This window comes from Amblyomma mixtum, chromosome 3 (genome assembly GCF_055824585.1).
Source record: "Amblyomma mixtum isolate Tamu chromosome 3, ASM5582458v1, whole genome shotgun sequence".
NCBI lineage: Eukaryota > Metazoa > Arthropoda > Arachnida > Ixodida > Ixodidae > Amblyomma > Amblyomma mixtum.
Genome location: NC_143014.1, coordinates 331,720,832 through 331,743,328, shown reverse-complemented (window position 1 = coordinate 331,743,328; position 22,497 = coordinate 331,720,832). Strand labels below are relative to the sequence as shown.

At 45.1% G+C, this 22,497-nt stretch overlaps 1 pseudogene across 1 annotated transcript in view; it reads right to left on the bottom strand.

Moving 5' to 3' along the window:
• LOC149355957 (FK506-binding protein 15-like) overlaps positions 1-22,291 on the bottom strand; it is a 57,657-nt pseudogene extending 35,366 nt beyond the window's left edge. Inside the window, exons 1-3 of the transcript XR_016289356.1 lie at positions 22,133-22,291; positions 9,564-9,737; positions 6,781-6,846 (exon numbers count right to left, since the gene is read on the bottom strand). The product of XR_016289356.1 is annotated as an FK506-binding protein 15-like (transcript). The remainder of the gene's footprint in view (positions 1-6,780; positions 6,847-9,563; positions 9,738-22,132) is intronic.
• Between the last annotated feature and the right edge of the window lie 206 nt (positions 22,292-22,497).

Sequence of the window (22,497 nt, the reverse complement as noted above, 5' to 3'; positions counted from 1 at the left end):
TGATGAATAATCTTTTAGATGGGCACTTGGTGACAACCGGATGGCAGAGATGTTTCGGAAGAGAACGGATTTTTAAGACGTATGTGCATGTTAGTGCGATTCTTCGGTCCTCAAGAGCGGGCTCATTAGTTTCAACGTATAGGCTGGCTACTGGTGACGTTCTGTATGCTCCAGATGATAGGCGCAGACCAAGATTATGAATGGGGTCTAATCTTTTTAAGTAGGATGCTCTTGCCGAACCATATACTATGCACCCGTAGTCCAGCTTGGAGCGCACCAGAGAGCGATATATTTGTAAAAGGCTTGCTCTATCGGACCCCCACCGCTTCCGTGAGAGCACTTTTAAGATATTGAGGACTTGAGAAGCTTTCTTTTTAAGGTTGTTAATGTGTGGTAGAAATGTGAGTTTCTTGTCGAAAGTTAGGCCTAAAAATTTGTGTTCTTGTTTAATTGGTAGCGCAGTGTGATTCAGGTATAGACAGGGATCGACCTGTAGGCCTCGTCGCAACGAGAAAAGGACAGCTACTGTTTTTTGAGGGGAAAATTTAAATCCATATCTGTCTGCCCAAGAACCTAGTTTATTTAGTGTGATTTGTATTTGTCTCTCACAGGTTGATATACTGGAGGACGTGCATGCTATTTGTAGGTCATCTACATAAACTGAATACATTATGGACTTGGGTATTACTTTAGCTAAGGAATTCATTTTGACTATGAAGAGTGTCGTGCTTAGAATGCACCCCTGGGGTACGCCGTTCTCTTGGGTGAAAGTCATGGAGAGAGTTGCTCCTAGGCGGACTCGGAATGTGCGGTTAGCCAGGAAGTCGTTCAAGCAGTTCAACATCCTGCCGCGGATACCTAGCTCTGCTAGGTCACGGAGGATGCCGAACTTCCACGTAGTATCGTAGGCCTTCTCCAAGTCGAAGAAGACCCCAATACAGTGCTGCTTGTGGATGAACGCCTCCCGGATGGTGTTTTCTAGACGGACAAGGTGATCTGTGGTTGAGCATGCTTTCTTAAACCCACATTGGTGTGTATCTAATAGTTGCCGAGATTCAAGTATGAAGGTCAATCTAATGTTTATTACACTTTCGAAAGATTTAGCAATGCAGCTGGTGAGGGCTATTGGTCTGTAACTGCTAGGACTTGTTGGTGGTTTTCCGGGTTTGAGAAAAGGTATTATGACTGCTTTTTTCCACTCGTCAGGTATATTGCCAGTTATCCAGATTTTATTAAAGAATTTTAACAGTGCCTCTACAGCAGCCTTGGAGAGATGTGCAAGCATAGCGTAATGCACGTTGTCTGGTCCCGGTGCTGTCTTTTTGCCAGAAGATAGTACCTTATTTAATTCTTCTAGTGTGAGAGGCTGGTTATAATCCTCATGAACACCTGCTCCAGATGGGAATCTTTGTTTCTCAGCTATTGCTTTGTGTTTTTGAAAGGTGTTTGTGTAGTTGGATGAGCTTGAGATCTCAGCAAAATGCTCGCCCAGTATGTTGGCCTGTTCTTCTAAAGATGTTTGTGTCCCGGGTGCTGTCAAGAGAGGAAGTGTGAAAGGAGTATGGTCACCAGTAAATTTACGCACTTTTTCCCACATTTTCTTTGATGTTATTGAACTATTTATTGAGGAGACATATTTCTGCCAAGAGGTTTTCTCTGCATTTCTTCGCACATACCGCGCTCTGGCTTTTGCCTTCTTAAAGGTGAGTAGGTTCTCTGCAGTGGGATATCGACGCAGAGCGCTCCAGGCTTTCTTTTGTTGTTTTTTTGCTAATGTGCATTCTTTTGTCCACCACACTTTGTGTTTCTTTTGTGTAAGTCCTGTTGTTTGTGGTATAGCGAGTGTTGCGGCCGATATTATGCATTCAGTAAACTTCTCATTAATTTCATCTGTGCTAAGGTCGTCACAAAATTCCTTTTCCAGAGTGGCACTTTTTGTAAAAAGTGACCAGTCGGCGAGCTGAATTTTCCAGCGCCGTGGCCTTGTGGGGATGATTGGAGTGGACGATGAGAGCCTGATGATGGTAGGTAAGTGATCGCTGCCCATGGGGTCATTTAAAACATCCCATATAAAATCGTTAAAAAGTAATGGTGATGCGAAAGCTAAATCGAGAGAGCTCATTTTTGCTGAGCTTGGACAGCAATATGTGGCTTTTCCCGTATTTAAAAGACAGACATTATTAGAAAGTATAAAATCTTCGATTGTTTGTCCTCTAGAGTCACAGCGTTCGCTTCCCCAAAACGGAGAGTGAGCGTTAAAATCGCCGACTACCAGAAATGGCTCCGGCAGTTCATCGATCAGGCCTTCTAGATCTTGGCATGTTAATGTGATGTGTGGGGGAAGATATACGGAACATATTGTTATGGTTTTGTAGCTGATGACGCTAACCGCAACCGCCTCAAGTTTCGTTTTCAGTTTGATTTCTTGAGCCGGGACGCCGCTTTGGGTGATGATTGCGACGCCTCCCGACAGTCTATTTGCATGTTCGCGATCACGTCTAAAAGTTTTATAATGTTTTAAGATATTTGAATGTTGTGGACCAAGATTGGTCTCCTGGAGACATAGAGCTAGAGGCATCACTGACCCTAGAATATGTGTTATATCACTGTAGTTCCTCAACATTCCTCTACAGTTCCATTGTATTATGAAAGCCATCTTAGTTTTATGTTTGTACTGATTGAAAAGCTAGATCAAGTTGTTTATGGCGCCGTGACTCGGGGCCTGTCTTTTTTTGACCGATCCAGGGAGCTCCGCCGACCATCCGACGTGGACGGTGAGGGGCTGCCCGGGGTCGTGTCCATCGCCTCTGCGGAGGCACTGGACGACCGTGCAGGAGGCACATTGATTTTTGAGTTAGACCTCGACCTGTGGGAAGAGGTCTTTGGGCCCGCCGACCCGGGGGTCTGCGTCCCCTCCTTTGGGGTAGGCGGAGTAGCGTGAGCTACTCCACCAGACGGCGCGGATGGCCCCGCCCCAGGCTCACTACGTGTGACCTGGACAGGTGCCGAAGCCTGGTGTGGTGCGCCGCGCCCACGCACCACATCGGCGAAGTTTGTTTTTGCAGTGAAGGTGAATTTGTTTGTTTGAGAGTATTGCCTTCTTGCTTCTTTGAAGGAAATGTTTTGCGTAGTCTTGAGAGTAATGATTTCTTTTTCTTTCTTCCAGGACGGACAAGCCCTGGAGTAGGCAGCATGGTCGCCTTCACAATTTGCACACCGTGGGTTAGCAACACATTCTTCGGATTGGTGGTCCTTCGAAGAGCATTTTGCGCAAGTTTTGCGGCCGCGACAACTCTGTGAGCCGTGGCCAAATCTCTGGCAGTTGAAACATCTGCGTGGGTTGGGAATATACGGTCTTACATTTATTTTCAGGTAGCCTACTTCAATGGATTCGGGTAATGTGCTCATGTTGAATGTCAAGATCAGGTGTTTGGTGTCCACTTCTTTGCCATCCTTCCGGATCTTGATCCGGTGGACATCGATAACTTCTTGGTCAGTAAGTCCTTCGAGCATTTCCTTTTCAGAAAGGTGGACAAAATCTATTTCAGAAATGACGCCTCGTACAGTATTCAGAGACCGATGTGGGGTCACAGAGACAGGGATGTCCCCAATGGATACAATTGTTGCAACTTTCGAGTGTTGTGTGCTGTCGCGCAGTTCGAGAAGTAAGTCGCCACTGGCCATTTTCGACACCTTGTAGCCATGGCCTAAGGCATCTGTCAAGCGTTTTGAGACTTGGAATGGGGATATTATCCTTGCTTGCGTTTCTTCTGCTTTGCTATGGATGACGTGAAATTTTGGAAATGATACTTTTCTTTTTTGAAAAAAGTCGTCTGCTTCGGTCCGCCCTCTCTTGAGAGAGCGATCAAGTTTTGAAAGGGGGGGAGCCATAAAAAATTGAGGTTTTTCGGTCATGGTGCCAGCCACCCACCATGGAGCCCAACAGGGGGACGCGACAGGAACTTGAAAGCAAGTCCTGCCCACGCCAGCTGTACACCTTAACTATAACCTAATATGACTCAACTCAGGGTAGTTGGTCACACACGGTTAACCCTCGCCGCCAGGAAAAAGAGGAAAAAACGAAGAAGAGAGGAGGAGACAGGAGAGTTGTAAGAAAGAGATAGGAAAGTGAAAGATAGAGGGGAGGATAGGAAAAGGCGACTGCCGATTTCCCCCGGTCGGGTCAGGCCGGAGGTGCCGTCTACAGGAAGCTGGGGCCAAAGTGGTGTGTTGCCTCCGCCGAGGGGCCTTAAGGGTCCAAACGCTCGGCATCGGCTCAACCACCAGGATCCCCTTTTCCCCGGACACGGCGATGCCACGCACGGCTAAGCGCGGATGCTCGGGTCCGTGGTGACGCATTGTTCACCATCATCCCCCTGCGGGGATGTCCCTGCGGATGCTCGGGTTAACCCCGTGGTGTCGCCACTCACCAACGTCTGCATGCTGCAGACGCCTCCCTGCGGGGATCCTGCACCTGTGAGTCATTATTTACTGGTATACGAATTCTCGACAAAAGCAAGAAAAAGATGTTCCAGGAAATGATGGAAATGTTTTACAGTGAAAGCTCGTTAATTTGAACCTCGATAATTTGAATTTTCGAATAATTCAAACAACACCACTTGGTCCGGCCAAGCTCCATAGAGATCAGTGTATAAAAAAACCCGTTAATTCGAAAGCGAGTCGGTTTCGCTACGTGCCGCCGCGTCTGGGCAGCTTGGCACACAGCACGTGGCCGAAAAAAAAAGAAGCACCTCCGCATAGTTAGATGCTGCGCACGTACTAAACGGACACAGAAGATGGAACCAGATAAAACCGTGGAAGAGTGGGTATAAAGCCTAAATGGCGCCATCACCGGTGCGGCGGCCGGCTGCACCAGAGGGTAGGAGTTGGCAGCCGCGGTGGCAGCTTCCCACCCTCTTTTCAACCTCCGGAACTCGCAACTAAATACTCGTTGATTCGAGCCCTGTTAATTCGGAAGTACGAATAAGTACTGTTGGTGCGGCCCCAACCAATGCCCATGAAAGGCTATGACTTCGGACGAGCGCCACAAATTACGTGCGAAAAACATTTTTTCTTTGCGAGTGTCGTCCATCCTTCCACCCTTCAGTCACCAACGGAAGCATGTGGTAAGCCGCGATCTTGACGCCGGCTTTCAGCATCATTCACTGCAAAGGCGTTTGCTGCTGTCGTGCGTTCCAATGATTGAGTGGCAGTAGACGTTGTCCACCCCAATCGCCCATGACACGATAAGGCGAATGTACTGAAAACTAGGCTTGCAGAACCGGACCAGTGCTGGCACTCTGCCAAGTTTGCTTCCCCCCCTTGCACTAGAGTTAACGTCAAGTAAACACACCGTGGCATTATCGCTGCGCAGCATCTTGGCGCACCGCCAAGGAATGCGCTGTGGACCATGACAGTAAGAAAAGGAGAGAAGCGTTAACGACTGACACTTTTTTTTTCCAAATTCTTAGGCAGAAATCGGGGGTGAGTGGGTTCATTATGTGAGTGGGTTCGTTATGCGAGTAAATACAATACATATACCCTAATGCAAATGGTTCTTGTCAGTTTTTTCGCGGCCATTCGATAATTTGAACATTAGATAATTCGAACTTTTTCCCGGTCCCGTGAAGTTCGAATTAACGAGCTTTTACTGTATTATCAAGAAGGCATCTTTTGCACTAGACAACATTTTAATTTCACTGTACGTGGTTCAGAGCAATTTTTTCATACTTATGTTATTGCATTATTTTTTATGCATGGGGGGGCATTCACAGCACATGTAAAAGCAGAAGCTATATATGTACTACCGAGGGCAAAAGTTTGCGGAACGGGAGTTCCTGAAAAAATTTTTATTGTACTCCACCTCGCAACCGAGTCGCCTGATACTGTATGCAGGTATTAAACGCCTCAATGCTCCTTCCTCTGGTAACAATGTCAGGTGACTGGGTAGCGAGGTGGAGCTACAATAAACGCTTTTCCAAGAACTCGTGCCCTGCATACTTTTGTTCCTGATAGTACATGTAGCCTCATACAATAAATTTAGTTGTGAGTGGCGGATCGTCCTGTCATCTTCTGTCTCGTTTCGGCAACTTTAAACCAAGAATAGCAGTTCTATGAGGAGTGGTGACTAGCTCCAAAGCTCTGTTCACTGTGGCTTTCATGCGAAGCCGGCAAGCCTTCATGACATTCTGCAAGCAGCGCACTACGAGCATGCTGCTAGTGTGCATTCACCACATTCTTGCTTCTAGGCTACAGATAAGCTGATCTACTGGCATATTTTATTACTGAGTTATGAATACATCAAATTGCTTCAATCTGGAAAAGACTGTATGGTAGCAGCAGCCCAGGATTAATAGCATAGCTAAAATTAAGGCCATCATGTGCCAAACACCAGCAAGGCATCAGAAATGGCACAGCTGCTTTGCTACGTGATGGAAGTGCACAACAACCGCTACGCTTTGACAACGGACATGCTGCAAGACTTCTTGTGGGATGAGCATGCACCAGAGCACAGCACCCGCTCAGAGTCCGAAGACTCCACAAGTGATGACTGAACGTAGAATAAATGCCACTCATTCCCCGATTGGTGTGTTTTTACTTATTTTTTTTTCGCACAGCATGCACATGAGTTGCATCCCAAAAATTGGCCTTGAATTTGGAAAAAAAAGTACGGCCCTTATGCGCATTTATACGGTACTATGTGACACGGGCTGAAAAATAAAATTCATTCAAATGTTACACAGAAAGCAGCAGTTAAAAAAAAATAAGCGAGATAAATACCTTCACACGTTTTCCTCTTCCAATCCTAATTTTTCGAGGCTCATCACTGTCAGTTGTATCAAAGACCTGAAAGCAATCACAAATCATTCATAACTTCATGCTATTAGCCTGAAAACACCCCACACACAAAAAAATGTTCCACGCCATTTGTCCCGACAATCGATACTGAGTGCACTAGCAGTAATCAGATGGGAAGAAGTATGTATTTTATAGTGTCGGCACAGTTGGTGGCAGTGCTGCAACTGAGGGTCACAGAGAATCACGACTACAACAATGCCTTCGGTAAAAACAGCAACAAAATGCAGAAGCCAGATCTCCACATTGAAATACCAAAGTACAATTAGTTGTGAAAGCTCCCTGGCTGAAACCCCAGCGATGAGAGAAAGCACACGAAAGCATGGCAATGCAGTGATCACAGCCACTTTCTGGCTTTATGACTGAAGTTGCACAATAACTTGGCTGCCATTCATATGTTCACGAAAAAAAAGTTACCACGGAATGCCATTTAGCAGTTCAACTGTGTGTCCTCCTTTGCTATGCTTGTTTCTAATGACAAACCTCATGCCTACAACAAATGTTTACGTCGGGGACTCTCCAGATCGACATAAAACATTAAAGGTAAAACCACAGTCCCCTCTACTCTGCACTTAATTGCAAGCACAAATGTTTATGAATGTCTCATCATCTAATGTTCACTTTTCGAAAGAGTCCTAGAACCCATTTCAAGAGTAAAAAACTGCCTGTAAAAACAGAGAGTGAAATCACTACTATTCACCCTCCTATCACTTTTGCATGTGATATGCAAGGCTAGCAAATTAATCTGAGACAGCCAAGTACTTGTCTCCTTGAGGGTCAGTCTCACTAGTGCCAGAAGCAATTTCTGGTGAAAAGTGGCACTTCTTAAGGATTAGTTGGCGAGGCATCACAACCAGAAAAACAGCACAGAAGTCTGGCATGCATGTGTGCTACAATGCAAGCAATATGACAGTAACTGATAGATTAGCTTGCTTCAATTGCAGAATGAAATGAATGCAAGAACACACAACTATGTACTAGATGACAGTGTGTCCATGGTAAAAGGCGTTTCACTTTGAGCTTGACAAAAATCAAGGGTGATGGTAAGGAAAGAAGCTCTAATACATAACTAAGCTAAAAAATTTGACAAGTACGGAAAGATGGGTTACGCACAAGGGACGCTCAGAAGAGAGACAAAACAGGACAAATGAGCGAGTGTGCTTGTCCCGTGTTGCCTCTCTTGTGGATGTCCTTACTCTTAGCCCGTCTTGCCTTACTCAACATGAACCAGCTTGCCTAACAATGCATCCTGCAAAAAACGGACACTTTTAAGGTTTTTTGGGACCATGCTTTTCAGGCAATCTCTCCCAAGTTTTAAAGAAAGGCTCCCTTGAGAATTCTCTCTATGCTTATTACTTCTTACGAAAAAAAAAGTTTTGCCCCTGATGTCACATTCTTTGATGACATCAGCCATGTCTGAAAAAAATATTTCGATACTAATGCGAGGGAAGCAATACAGGCCTCCATAGACAGGCTATGTGCTTTGTAAAATGATTCAAAATGTGAACACTTTCACATATTGGCATAACTGCACCTTTACACTTGAACAGAAAACGAAATTGCAATGGAGACTACTTTTAGACCATCCAAAAGGCTAACGAACTCAAAATCAATTTGTAAGCATTTCATTAGTCCAGTGCAATCAAATAACGATGCATCTTGCAATAATTTCAGCATTTATTCTGCAAGGAGAGGTGTTTTCCAATTGATGATCTCAGGGATAAGGGTGAGTGTCTTGCCCATCGCAGTGACTAAATTCATGACACCAAGCATGATCACCCATGCATCTGTGATGTCAAAGCACACTATACAGAAAGAAGCAGAAAAGGGCAACCATGCATCACGAGAAGCTTGAACTAGGCTTGCTTACAGCAAACTAACAAAAGAAAATCGATAGCAAAAGTTACATCACCCCAAAAGCCGTATTAAATGAAATAAAGGAAATCTAGAGGCTAGCATAATAAAGGAGCAAAGCCAGGCTCTTTCCAATCGCCACCTTGCTTTGCAGCCTTGCTTGTTTCAATCAACAGCTGCCATGGAGAACACAAATGCAAAGCTACCCGTAAAATACATTCCAAAATGCATGCAGACTGACAACATTAATGAAGGCATTTTTTTTTACCTTTTCGTGCTTTGTTATTTGTGCTCTCATTCAAACACCACCGGAAAAAAGAATTGCACTAAGTACAAACTCAAGAATGCAGCAGCGAATGCCCTTCAAAGGAGGTCCTCCAGTCAATGGCATCGACTGGTTCTCATGACATCACAGTTGATCCCCTAGAGTGAAATCGCCAGTGAATGGCAGGTACCTCAGTGAAATGGGATTAACCGCAGCGTCATGACAATCGGCCGACGCTATTTTGTCTTGAGGGCCTCGCTGAAATGGTATACTATGCCGCTGCATTCTTGGCTTGTAACTGACCACAGTTTTACCACAGGAACTGTGAGTACTGTTATCTCTTACAGCTTACAACTCTGGTCATTACAATGCACCGTCGCTCATAGTGAAGGAAAGCGGGCAGTAAGCTGCCGTGCGTACTTGAAAATTACGTTACAAAACATTATCTTTGCAGACATCTGCACAACTGATATTGTAGAAAGGTGGCCTTTTAATTCAGACTCACTTTTGCGATTTAGGATCACTAAAAACTTCAATATTTGCCATCTGGCTATTCTACTGCAGTACAAGAAAATGCCAGTACACTCGCCTTCTTGAGTCTGTGTTCACTAGTTAAGAGCCAAGCAGTGTATTTAATGACTGCTGAGCTGCCATGCACAAGGCTGTCGCCATCAGCTTCCCCGGGAACCACCAAGTCCTGGCAGATGCAGTAGCCGAGTTCGGTAAGGCTACCACCAAGACTCAGGGCCTTTGCTACAAGAGCCTGAAATGGGAGTGGAAGAAAAGTTAAGCCCACCAGCAATGCAGGAGAGGATTGGGCCTGCATGTTCTGACCACTTTCACAAAATGCACTTCGTTCAGCACTACGAGAACTTCCTCCTTGTTGTGCGCATGCCACACACATATTTTAACCCACTACAACCACCGTCACAGCTCCCAACAAGCTAAAAAATCTAAACCCTCATAATCTGAGTCTCTTCAGAGGAGACACTACGTCGACCAAAGGTAAAAACTATATACATTCTTCACTAAAACAGACAGCGTCATAATGCACAACTAAACAGGACCAGCAAGGACTTGTCTGGAAAGGATAAATGAAAACCTTCAAAATCTGTCAGGAAAAGTGCCAGATGCTCTGTCTTTCTATAATTAGTCTAAGAGTCTTCAAGAGTTGATAGGAGATGCAACCAACCTGCTATATTGAGAAAATTCATGAATCCTTCTTCATTGTCAAACTTCACACCAATTGCAGCGCTTCTCATCGGCAAAGCTCAAGAAGTTGTTCCCCAGGAGCTGTTGCCACAAGTGAAGCAAGAAAAAAGCTGTGCCCATTAATACCAAGCAGCGAACGAAAAAAAAAATGCAAATTGGATAAAGGCACCACAATACATCAATTCATCAAAAGAACTCCTGTACAAACTGCACCAAAACGCAACAACCTTTATCACTGGGGCAAAAATTATTTGAGCCTGAAGGACGGAAGCATAGCTACAACAGTGCAAACGACAACAAACACAGAAGAACAGGCAAGGCTGGGTGAGTTGGTTAGCCCCGCTCGACTATACAGAGCATCCTGTTGTCCTGCCCTTTCTTCTTTGTCCGCATGTTTTTGCACTGTGGTAACCACGTCAAGTGTGACTGGCATGTCTGAAACTGAAGTTGAATTTCAGTCGCCCAACTAAAGAATTTCCACACACAAAACTACTCGCTTTTTTTTAAAAAACAGTGCTTCACCTAACTTCAAAGCTCCAAAGCAATAAAACCACAACATACCAAAAGCATTCATGTTCCTTATGTTCTAAGCCTCATTTGCATGCATTTGCACAAGACAATGACACTGAGGGATGATGACTCTTCAGTGGTTTCCAATATGTGACCACATGCAAGTGTCACCCATTATGCTCTATATATACTATATATAAGGCACTTCATTTTCAGGTAAAACATGGTTTCACCCGATTCTTGCATCCCAAAAATATTTCAAAGATCAGGTTAAACCCAATTTCTACCTGATAATCGCCTTCTAGAGAAGGAAGACGCCCAGCAAAAATTAGCATGTATCCAGTGCTGAAGAGGAGTGTTTTCAGTTGACTGATGATTTAACCCTCTTTTAACACTTGCTATTCATGACATGGCTTAATTCCACGATAAGATCAACAAGTGTGTTTTAGGAGCGAGAAAGACATGGATACCGACTAGATGTTTTATTGATGTTGCTGTTTCAACACTGCGATAGCAGCACCTTGCTCAAAGGCTCTTGTGCATTTAAAAATAGCCACTGTGATGCTGAATGAATGTTTTTCCAGTGCACAAAGGTAGGCAGGTCTTGCGCAGACAGGGAAGTGCTGTGCAAGAGATGGCAGTGTACAAAAAAAATTACTGCACATTATGAGAAAAAAAGCACTTCAACAGGTAAACAGTTCTTTAGAGCAATTTGAGTTCCATATTGTTCACGAAAACAACGAGCAAAAGATAACAAAAAAGACCATTTTATGCACAATATACAGACAGGCGCTTATAGTACATTGTCTTTTGCTGCAAAAACTGAGTTGAAAAAACCCTGAATTATCAATATTTGTTTTAAGAAACCTACCAAAATTTAAGCTAAAATTTTTTTTTACGATTTCTACTCTCTGAATTTAAGAAAAATAAAACCCACGATCGAAAAGCCCTATCTATATACAGATAAGCATCAGTGAAATGCAAAAAAAAGAAAGAAAAAGCATCCGTTCCGAAGAGTCTTTCACTAGTTCATGCCTTTTCCCACACAAAACACTAATGCGAGGGGTCCTTAAAGGGACCCTGAAAAGCTCTTTGCCAAGGTTAGCAAAAGCCCACGAGAGATCGGTATTCCATCACTTGTCGCCGCACCGCAAAAATTGTTAAGCGAACACCATCAACACCGAAGATATCGCCGATTAAAAATGATGTTCCTCCTCTCCCCCACATACCACCCTCAACTCACACACGCGGGGCTCGCTCCGAAAAAAAAAAGAAAAGACGGGCCGATGCTCCGCCCATGCATACGTCAGGCAATGGCGCTCTGCTTGTTTACTTCCGGTGGTCGCAGACACATGTGCGAAAGTGAGTGCGATTCACTGCGGTGCGCTGTTGCGAACGGCGTCGCAACGTCCGATCGCAGCTCGTCGCCTGCGTGCAACTTGCTAGATGTCAACGACAAGCCGCGCGCGGCAGACGCAACGACGGGAAGCGGGAGCGAAAGCGAGCACGGAGAGCGGCAGCGTCGTGATGACGTACCGCGTGTTCCATATTTATCTGTCCCTGTTACGAAAAATTCCGCTGCGCAATCTACTGAACTATATGGGCTCAAAACGGGACTATAAGGTACCTTATAATGGTCTTCGTCTTTCAATAAGTAATTTAACATCTCAAATTGCCTGTATTTTCAGGAATCGGCGAAAAACAGCATTCAGCTGCGGCATAACTTTTCGTCCAGGCGAGCAAAGAAGCCAGTTTGACAGACTGCGCCATCTGGCGAGCGAGGTTAATTTCAAGGAGCAGACGACACGCACATCCGAAGAAACCGCGCAACGTGCGCATTCCCGCCACAAGCCATGACATCGGTTGCCTCACCGCTCGCCAGATGGCGCAGCCTGTCAAAGTGGCTTCTTTGCTCGTCTGGACAAAAAGTTCTGCCGCAGCCGAATGCAGTTTTTCGCTGATTCCTGAAAATGCAGGCAAGTTTAGATGTTAAATTACATATTGAAAGAAGAAGACCATCAAAAGCTACCTTGTAGTTGGCGTTTGCGCCCATATAGTCCAGTAGTTTGCGCAGGAGAATTTTTTCTAACACTGACAGATAAATACGGAACAGGCGGTACAGCGCGCTCCTCAGGGCGCTCGGGGCCGAGCCACACCGGGCCGGCCTGCCAGCCTTGACGCCGGCCGCCGGCGAGTGAAAAACGCGCTAGTATTGTTTGTCACGTTTATAGCAAGCCCTGGGATAGATGCATGTCAAAAATGCATCACTTCTGACGGTCGTTGGCCAATACCGAGCTGATCGTACAAGTGATGAATGCGATACTAGCAAATTTTATCCCATAGCCGCTTTGGCGCTGCTGCGGCGCTTCGCCTGCCGCCTGCTAGCTCCGTTGCTGAAGGCGTCGTGGAAATCGAATATATATTCTATTATGGGACGAGTTCGCAGTAAAGCGATGTGAAGAGTAGGTCTTTTGATATAGCGCAAGCGACTTCCGAAGCGCCGTCAGCGATGCGAAACCATTAGGCCTAGCGACGACTAGGGCAGCCTGGGACCAGCGCGCAGTTCGTCGCCCGGCGTTGCCGCAGTCGGTGTCGTTGCCGAAAGATCCACTTTTTAACAGACATGTTGTCGTTGCTCGAATCTAGAAAGCATCATCTCTGGTAGAATGGCTGTTTTGTATTTCCTTGTGCGAATGTCAAGTACGCCGAGCATGCCGGCCGGCCGACCGGCCTGGATCAGGTCTGCCGGCGTCATAAAAAAATGAGCTAAAGAGTGTTCTTGACGTAAATAATAAACCCTAGGCCAAGAAATGTGAAAAATGTGTCCTTTTTGAGGATCGCTGACCAATACTGAGCTGCTGGTAAAGGTAACAACTGTGATACGAGCAAATTTCTGGCCACAACCGCCTTGCAGCTGCCGCTGGCCTGACGTTGGGGTCCGGCTCGCCTGGCGCCCGCTCGCTTCGCGGCTGAAGGCGTCGCGGAAAGTGACCATACTATTACTTTATTGTGAGATGATGCTGTTGACTGTAAAGCGATGTGTAGAGTAAGCCTTTTATTATAGCTCAGGCGACTTCCGAAGCGCCGGCCGCTGCCTCTTCGACGCGAAACGAGCTATAGGCCTAGCGACGACCACGACAGCCAGGCAGCAGCAGAGCTCGTCGCTCGGAGAGCCCGCGAGCGGTGCCGTTGCCGAAAGCTCCCAACATAAGCAGGCATGCTTTGTCGCTGCTCGAGTATAGCTGGCAGTCTTTCTGATGACGATCGGTGCCGCGCCGTCCAAGTTTTCGCACATCTGTCTCCTGATTGCTGCTCGAACAGCATGGATCCGGAGCTCGAAGCGCGGCTGCGTGCAGCCACCGCTGAGATGGGCTTCGAGCCTTTCAGTACACGCCATACCGAGACCCACAGGGCGACCACAGCAGCGATATATATAATTCTAGTACACTATAGCAGCGACTCGTCGGCGCAGCTAGGAAACTCGCAAAGGCGGGCGCCGAGATTTGACGAAAACACATGCTTTTGTGAGCAGACAGATTTCCTTCTTTACCGGAAGTGCCACATTAATTTCAAGAAATGCGCTGGATTCTTACCTCTGTATACGTATGTTTTTAGAAAATAATAAGCAACCAATAAAATAATATTTCAAGGAGCATCAGTGCTCAGTTTCAAATGAAATGTTGCAAAAATTGCGCGTGACGTCAATGGGCAGAGCCAATGAGAAGGGTCGCCCAGTCCATGGCCAAGGCTGCCCAGTTTACGTCAAGTGGTAGGGGCGGGTAAAAACGCGCGGTGAGGTGTCGCCCTGATCGGCTGTGAGCGGCAAGTTTGAAAAATTGTTTGTAAATTATTGGTTCCACGCGCAGCTTTCTGAATCAGACTAGAATACTCGCAGAGACCACCTCTACAGAGTTGTTGCAATAAAATATGATTGAAGAAACCATTTCAGGGTCCCTTTAAAGTGAGCTCCTCAGCTGCTGACACTTTTTTGCATCCAGGGATGTACCCAGTGCTGCATATGCTACTCTTCCATTGCTTAGCCGATTGTGCATCAGTGCACCATCATTTTTTTCTTCAGCAATACACATGAAAGCATGTTCCTCCCTTCTTGCACGAAGAGGCAAGCCAATGCTGACACTCGGACGGAATGACAAGTAACTGTGAAGAAGCAGTGGTGAGAAAGAGAAGCGGAGACAAACTGTGAATCTGTAAATTGCAAATGTCTTGTACCTCCATAAACCTCGGAATACAGCCGCAAAGTTGTGCCATAAGTCTCTTTGTCCCCCACCTTTCAGCTCTGCTGCTGCTTTCTTTTCTGAATTGAACCCCAGGGTCTTCTGCAGCGAATGCTCACAGATCCAAAAATAATTCCTCGCATCATACAGGTTACTTATAACGTAGTGCAATATTTGCTCAGTCAATATGCAAGGCATAAACTGACCCACATTCCTATGAACTTGCATAAGCCGTAACAATGCAAGCAAAACCTTGTGAACTTTAAAACGGCGACCTGGTTTACCGCACTTATGTGCTGCCCTTATTTACGCTTGTGCCTACAGCAGGCCCAGTGACATGGGGACTGCTCCGAGAGAAAGGCCAAAAGAGGTGCATACAGCCTTGCCTGAGTAGAAAACCCAACACATGCACTACATTAGATCTGCCAGACCTAATACAAGGTCTCATTGAGGTACACATGAATCTTTGGTTCAAGATTAAAATGTGATGGACAGAACAGTGAACCATGAACCGACTAGCCCAACATCATGTCTTACTTCAGTGAGTAATAGTTGGCTTGCCACCCATATTATCACCCAGTAGCAATTAAGAAGGGTATGAAGGGCTCCACTTACCCTGACTGTAAATTGTGCATTTATTGCAGCAACAGCCACCTGTTGTTGCTTCTCTTTGTACAAAATAAGCTTGTACTCAAATAGAAACGACCATGACAACCAAAAGAAAGCCCCTGACAATGACACTGCTGTGCTCTTCAGTCTTCACGCCCCATTAAACACACACTTAACACTGAGTTTTCAGTGTACCCAGTGTTGTAGGCGTTACCTAAAAAAAGTAAATACGTTACTCATTACACTAAAAATTGAATAATGCGTTACCACCCTATGTTACCTAAGGCAGAATCGAGATGTAGCAGCCTTAAGGCACGAAACAGCGTTACCGTCCTTGATCAGTTTTGAGTGCCCTGACTCATAACCGAGGAGTGGCTTGACGGTGTGCGGGCGATACATCCAGCAGAGGTGTCCCGGAGTAGCTCTCAAAGACATTTCAAGAAAGCGTAGCTCGTTGCCAACAGCAACCTCCATAGTAAAACTTAGACCACAGCTGAACTGACTGAACACCCTCAGAACGTCCTCAGAACTAATTTACCTTAACTGACTCGGCAGTGACTCGCAACACAACCTACCCACACACTGCCGGGTTTGCAAATGCACTACCCTTTTCGGGAAAACTAATGTGCTTTTACGCCACCAAGACAAGGTGACCCAGGAGCTGATGGAAGCCTTCTTTATTCGAAAAACCGGCAAACAAAGCGTCAGCGAACCTTCAGTGGCCTTGTCAGATATGGAATTTAGATACTTCAATAACCGGGTGCATACGCGCGCCGCTCTTGTTTAGATACCTCTTTCACGCCATGCACATAATCTGTTTCCCCGAGGTTATGACGTGCGCAGTCGTGGGTGGTTACTGTATATATTTTGTTCTGTTTTTCTAATAAACCTTATTTACGAGTCAGTGCTTGTAGTGTCTCCCCCTCTTGTTCTGTGTTCTCTGTCTTAGTTTGCGCTGTTTTTCCAACATGAATTCACACCAACAAGCCCAAATGTCTGCTCTGCTACAATTATTTTTCCTACCTAAAATAAAGTAAACAATAGTACCCTTCATTGTGCATGACGTACATGGTATCATGGCTGAAAAATTATGGCTGTATAAAAGTGTACTTTCGTGGTTGTCTGTCACTTACCCCAGTAGAACTGTAATTTAGCAGTACTGCATACTGGGCGAGTTGGTTAACATACATCTTGCAAAATTTTAGAGCGAAAAACACGGACACGGACTTGCGTCGTCTACTCTTTCTGTCCGTGTTTTTCGCGCTAAAATTTTCCCAGTATAACCCTCACTAGTGTGGTCTATATCATTGGTAATCAATGCTTCACTGATTTCACGAGGGCAGTTTTGAAGTTTGTTGAACAGCGTTGTTACATTTGGGCTTCTTGGAAGTTGCAGCAGCTTGACAAGAACAGACTGCTGGCAAGGACCAGTTGCAGCTTTTCATTAGGACAAAATGACCTTTGCAAAATGGCAGCAGCATTGAGTGACCCTCGACAATGCCTCGGCAATGGTGCCTCCCTGATAAACTAGAAAATTGAATTCATAAAATCCCCCACTAACATTATCAAAATGTCAGGGCTGAAACCAGAAACTTCCCCAAGGTGGCTGATGATCCTATGTTTATGTGGAGAGGGGAAGATGACAGAAAACATTCAGCATGTGCACAGGATCAGGCCCATTTTGAAAGGAAAAAAAAATGGTCTCAACATAAGGTCTTCTGACCTTCAGAGTTTAAGCCCCCAAGTGTAGCATAAAGCCACAGCAGAACAGAGATTGCACCAATGAGTGAAAAATAACCACTGTGTGCTACATGGCAACGGCAACCTACATAATGAAGAATCCCAGCGGCAATTCTGTGTTGCCGTTGAGATCTTTCTCGCATACACACACACACAAAATAAAAAAGAAAATTAACAAAAACTAATGAGCAAGATCCCTGACAGTATAAAGACACGTGCATGTATATTTTGTACATGTGTGCCACCTCTTAACATTGGCAAGTTTCATATTCAAGCAAATGTTGAGCGTTGTACTCACAATAATGTGCAGCAGACACGAAAGTTCAAACTCTTTAGATGTGTTCGAGTGAAACTGAGGGGTTCGTTGCATATACACGCAATATTGTAGTTCGCTAAATGCTGAAAAAATGCAACAGATGTTCCAGCTTTTCTAAGGTAACAAATTGGAGTACCTAGCGAATCAAAAAATTTTGGCCAAGGCTACATGAGCATTAGATAATATTTTTACACTGTTTAGTATCACATCGCATTCTTTGCATGTATACATTGTTCAAACATTATCATCCAGAACCTCTGAACCTTCATCATGCATCGCCTTTCATTTGCTTCCGTACATTTAATTATGGTTATAGGGAACAACAGACACTTCAGGGATGACACCTTGCCTTACTGGTAATGCCACCTTTTGTTTCAAGCACAAATCTAAACACGAATGCTTGCTCCTATTTCTGCATGTGGGATGGCTTTAACATTGGCAGAAGGAATCGCTGTGAGCCTTAGGTCCTGGAGTCAAAACCCAGCGACAGCAGCCAAGTTTCGGTCAAGGTGAAATGCAAGCATGCCCGTGTGCTGAGCAATGTCAGTGCAGGTAGAACCCCAGGTGGTCGAAACTAATCCAGAGCCCCCTACTATGGCTTTCTCAAAGCCTACATGCAGCCTCGCGTCGTCAAACTTCACATAATACCACAATCATGTGTAACAGATGGCACTGAATGCTTGGGAGATGGGGCACTTGATAGATTCTGCATAATATGCATTTACACAAAATGAAATTTATTAGAGCGCTGTCTATATACGGCACGCATTCATGTCATTCAATTAAGATCCATACTAAGGGAGTAATTTACTTACTGGCATCCACCAACATTAAAGACCTATTTTTCAAACACGATGTTCCGCTTGGGCATTGTTTCAACACATACTACAATGGTCTGCCTTGCAATCTTCTGTTCTAAACCAATTATACAGTTACTACAAAACCCACCACACAAAATTTCACAACAAAAAAAAAACAGTGGTTCTGGCATGCGGACTGTAATGTCACGAATCTGCACGTGAGCCATGAGGACAGCCGGCGTAGCAGAGAGCTCAGGATTAATTCCATCCACATGGGGTTGAACTTCCCATACAAAGATCACAGTGCGTGCGCCGCAGATAAGAAGCGAATACTGTCGTAAGTCGAGATGTAAATAAAATAGCAGTGCCTCACGAATGTATCTGAATGCCATATTAATGCACAAGTCAGCATTCAGGGAGCATTACCGTCAAGCACAGCTGGAAAAACTTTCGAAAACACTTGTCAGCCTCGATCCGCACTCAGGGTGCGTTTAGAGGCACACACATAAATCTTGGCAGCATTTCTAATTGCTTTCAAGGTAAGGTGCTACAGCAATGCACTGCAATACTGAGAGTGGAGCTAACCAATGTGACTCAAAGGTTCAATGACTCACTACTTAAATGCTTGAACAGCAGCAGCGTGTAGCAGCGATAATGTAGATAATGTACCCAACGAAGATTGTTTATCTGCAAGAAAAACAAGATCAGTATGATGACATCATCATGACTCTGCAGTTACATGCACGGTAGACACGACTGACCAGAGGCTTTACCAAATGACAGTTGCTTCGGAGGCGTGTATGTCAGCGAACTGTTGTCGGCCTTTGCGCCTTCGTTGTCCAAAAAGAGACTAGCAAGCTTCGAGCTGGAAGAAAAAATAGACGAATAAATACCTTACACTTTGTCGGGGGATCACGATTACGAAGAGTACCACTTCTTCCGATAAGCAGTAGCTTAATTACACTAAATTAATGCCAGCTATCCAAGAACAAAGTTATTTTGTTCCAAATGACGCACCTGCCAGGTTGCACAGTAAAATCAGCATCATCGTCGTCATTCGCAAATAACATTGCTGTTCTTCAGGGCACATACAACTGTGGGCGTGTGCGAGCCTCTAGCAGATAGCGCGCTGCAAACTCAAGACGTTCGCAGGTAACCACCCCCCTGAGCAAGGCAATATCAGATTGGCAGCTTCAGCGAGCATGAAAGCAAGAGAGCGAGCTGCAGGCTAAGACCACAGAGAAAGAACGAATAAGAGAGGACGCTACCATAGACCCCAGCAGCCCAGTCGATTGCAGCGCACCTAGCGGTTGGTGAGAGCAACAGGCCCAAACTTCCTGTTTCGGTTTCACTGGCACAAATTTCGAATTGCTAGCATGCTGCACAAAACGATTACAAGGAACCTAGCCACTAGTGAAGCCAAAGCTGCTAGATGAAGCAGCTGGCCCACAATTGTTGTTTCGGTTTCACTGGCGCAAATTTCTAATTGCTTGCGCATTACTCACGTTTGGCTGTGGCCGGAGGCGGACAGAATGTCTCGCTTAATACCTTGTGCAAAATGCTTCGTACCGAAATTATTTGACTAAGTTGTGCAGACAACAGAACTATACAAAAGGCTTTGGATTCATAAATCAACAAGGGCTCTTTCTATTTGGCAGGCTTGTCTACTGTTCGGAGCAAGTGGTAATTCAGCATGCAGTATTTAATAAACAGATGGAGTGTTGAGGAAACTGTTTATTCCAGGGTGATATAAAGATTGAGCATATAAAGGCTGCGTACAAACCGAGGCCAGCATGGTACAGAAAGGTTAGATAGAAATACCATCCCGTTCCTTAATATAGGCAAATCTGAAAGTGTTAACAGAGAAGACAAAGGACAGGTAGTCACGGCATACACTAGGCACGGCCAGCTTTGTGAGCTTCGTGTGGCCAGGGTCCATGAAATCTTTTGCAGTGAAATGGTCCCTACAAACCCTGTATGTGGCATACAGTAGGCTGGCCGGCTTTCTCAGAAGGTCGTCTCTACCAGTGTACTGCACCCATGCTGTCATCCTGCAATGACGGTGATGTAGCCTTTGTCAAAAATAACTAGGCTGCATGGTTTGCTTCTAGCTCATACAGTGGAGCTCTTACAACATCCCTGAAGCTGAAATGGTCGTTAAAGGTAAGGACTGGGGGTCTTCTTACCTTCCAACACCTTTTGATCTTTATGAAAGCCACAGGGGCTCCACTACACAAGCTAGAAGCAAACCATGCAGCCTGGTTACTTTTGACAAAGACTGTACCTAGCGTAAGCGTAATTGATTGAATAATATTCTTACACTTGGTACCACAAGATATTTCTACCAGAGGCAGTTAATATAGCCACACTTTAAGGAATAAAAAATTATGGGGTCCGCAGCAAGCTCATGACAGGCACTGACCAAAATCATAACTTTGCTTTCTTGAGGGGGTCTTGAATTAACACCTACGCCGATTGAAATAATATGTATCAGACAAAGCCAATATTGTTGAGAGTCCTGCTTACATATCCTTTTCTGCAGCTTTTTTTACGGCTTATCTAAAATAAAAAAAAAATGTTTAGTCGCACCGCCACTGCAGGCATTCCGAAATAATGGCTCCAATATTTGCTAACCCGTAGTAGTAATAATTTACAATACAGTACTTTAAACTCAAATCAAGAAGCAGTTTTGCCCAAGCCTTCCTATTATGAAGCTAGCGCTATAAATGTGAATAAATTATTTTTGTTTTCACCCTTACTGCCCAAATAGTAAGCGTAAAGAAATCCAAAATATTCAACGCACCTGCTCTCTTGTGGTATACGAAACAAACTAGTCCCTGGCTTCTTGTGCGTTCTGCCGTTGTTCTGGCACCACGACACAGAGCAGTAGCTGCTGTAGGAAGTGCAGCCAGATGGCATGGCAGCATGTTCTGAAGGATGTTAATGCATGCATGTGTTATTCTGAACAATCAAAACAACATAGCAAGTCACAACTTTTTTTTTATTCGAGGTGTTTGTCATTAGGCATAATGTAAAAGGGAAAGAAAGTTATAAGGACTGTAAACAAGCCTCGCTTAAAAAGTGCCAAAAGTTCACGATAAAGCGATTATCATGTGTCCACTTGCGATAGTCGCCTGCAACGTCCCCTCGCAGGCCTACCTTCTTTAGGAAGCGTCGTCTCACGGAAGCTGTAGCCGGGCAAGTCCCCAGCAAGTGTCACAACTACGCTAAAAATTGTTTTCACTGTAAAAGCAAATCGCGCCACAACACAGTATCGCTGCCACACAAATACACGCAGTACATTTTGAGTCTAAGTAGGAGTTGAACGCAGGCGCAGTTAACATGTACCCGAAACGTACAAATACGAGCCCTTTCAGGATTTGAAATACGCGCCACGCCACTCCTTCGCAAGTATACGGAAATGTGGTGCAATGCGCTTCACCGCGAGCAAAACAATATACTCGCATTTGTCACAGTAAAAGGTTTCAAGACTGCGCAGCAATTTGGCCTAAAACTGCACCGCGCAATGATTCTATGCTGTATTCGTTCGTGCTCTGAACCCCCATGCCGCCCTCGTGCCACTCCCCTACATTTGTAAACAAACCACCCACACGGCCACTGCGCGTCTTACGCCCTATGTTAACAGCTCACTACGATGTAAAAACGCAACAGTTGCTTGTGCTGACTATTTATGTCAGTGTTTTCAAGCATAATTTCTGTAAGAAATGCGTCTCACCTGCTGTCCAACACGAGAGAAGTAGCTTCTGCAGCACAACACCACCGACGCAGCCGACGCCACAATAGCCACAATCACGTGCAAATGACAGTGCCGATGACAGTCGAAAAAACAAAACAAAAAGACTTCGGAACGTTTTTCAATAAATTGCCTCTTCATATATATGTTAGAACAGTGGCGTTGAAGCATAACATAATTATTTAGCGACAAAAGTTTGTTTGCTTTAATATAAGAACATTTATTTCCGCGTTTGCGTTCTCTGGCGTCCTCTGGCGTTCGAACGCCAGAGGACGCAAGCGCGGAAATAAATGTTTTTATATCGCGTGTTGCGTAAATGAGAGAAAATCGAAAAAAAATTCTCTCGG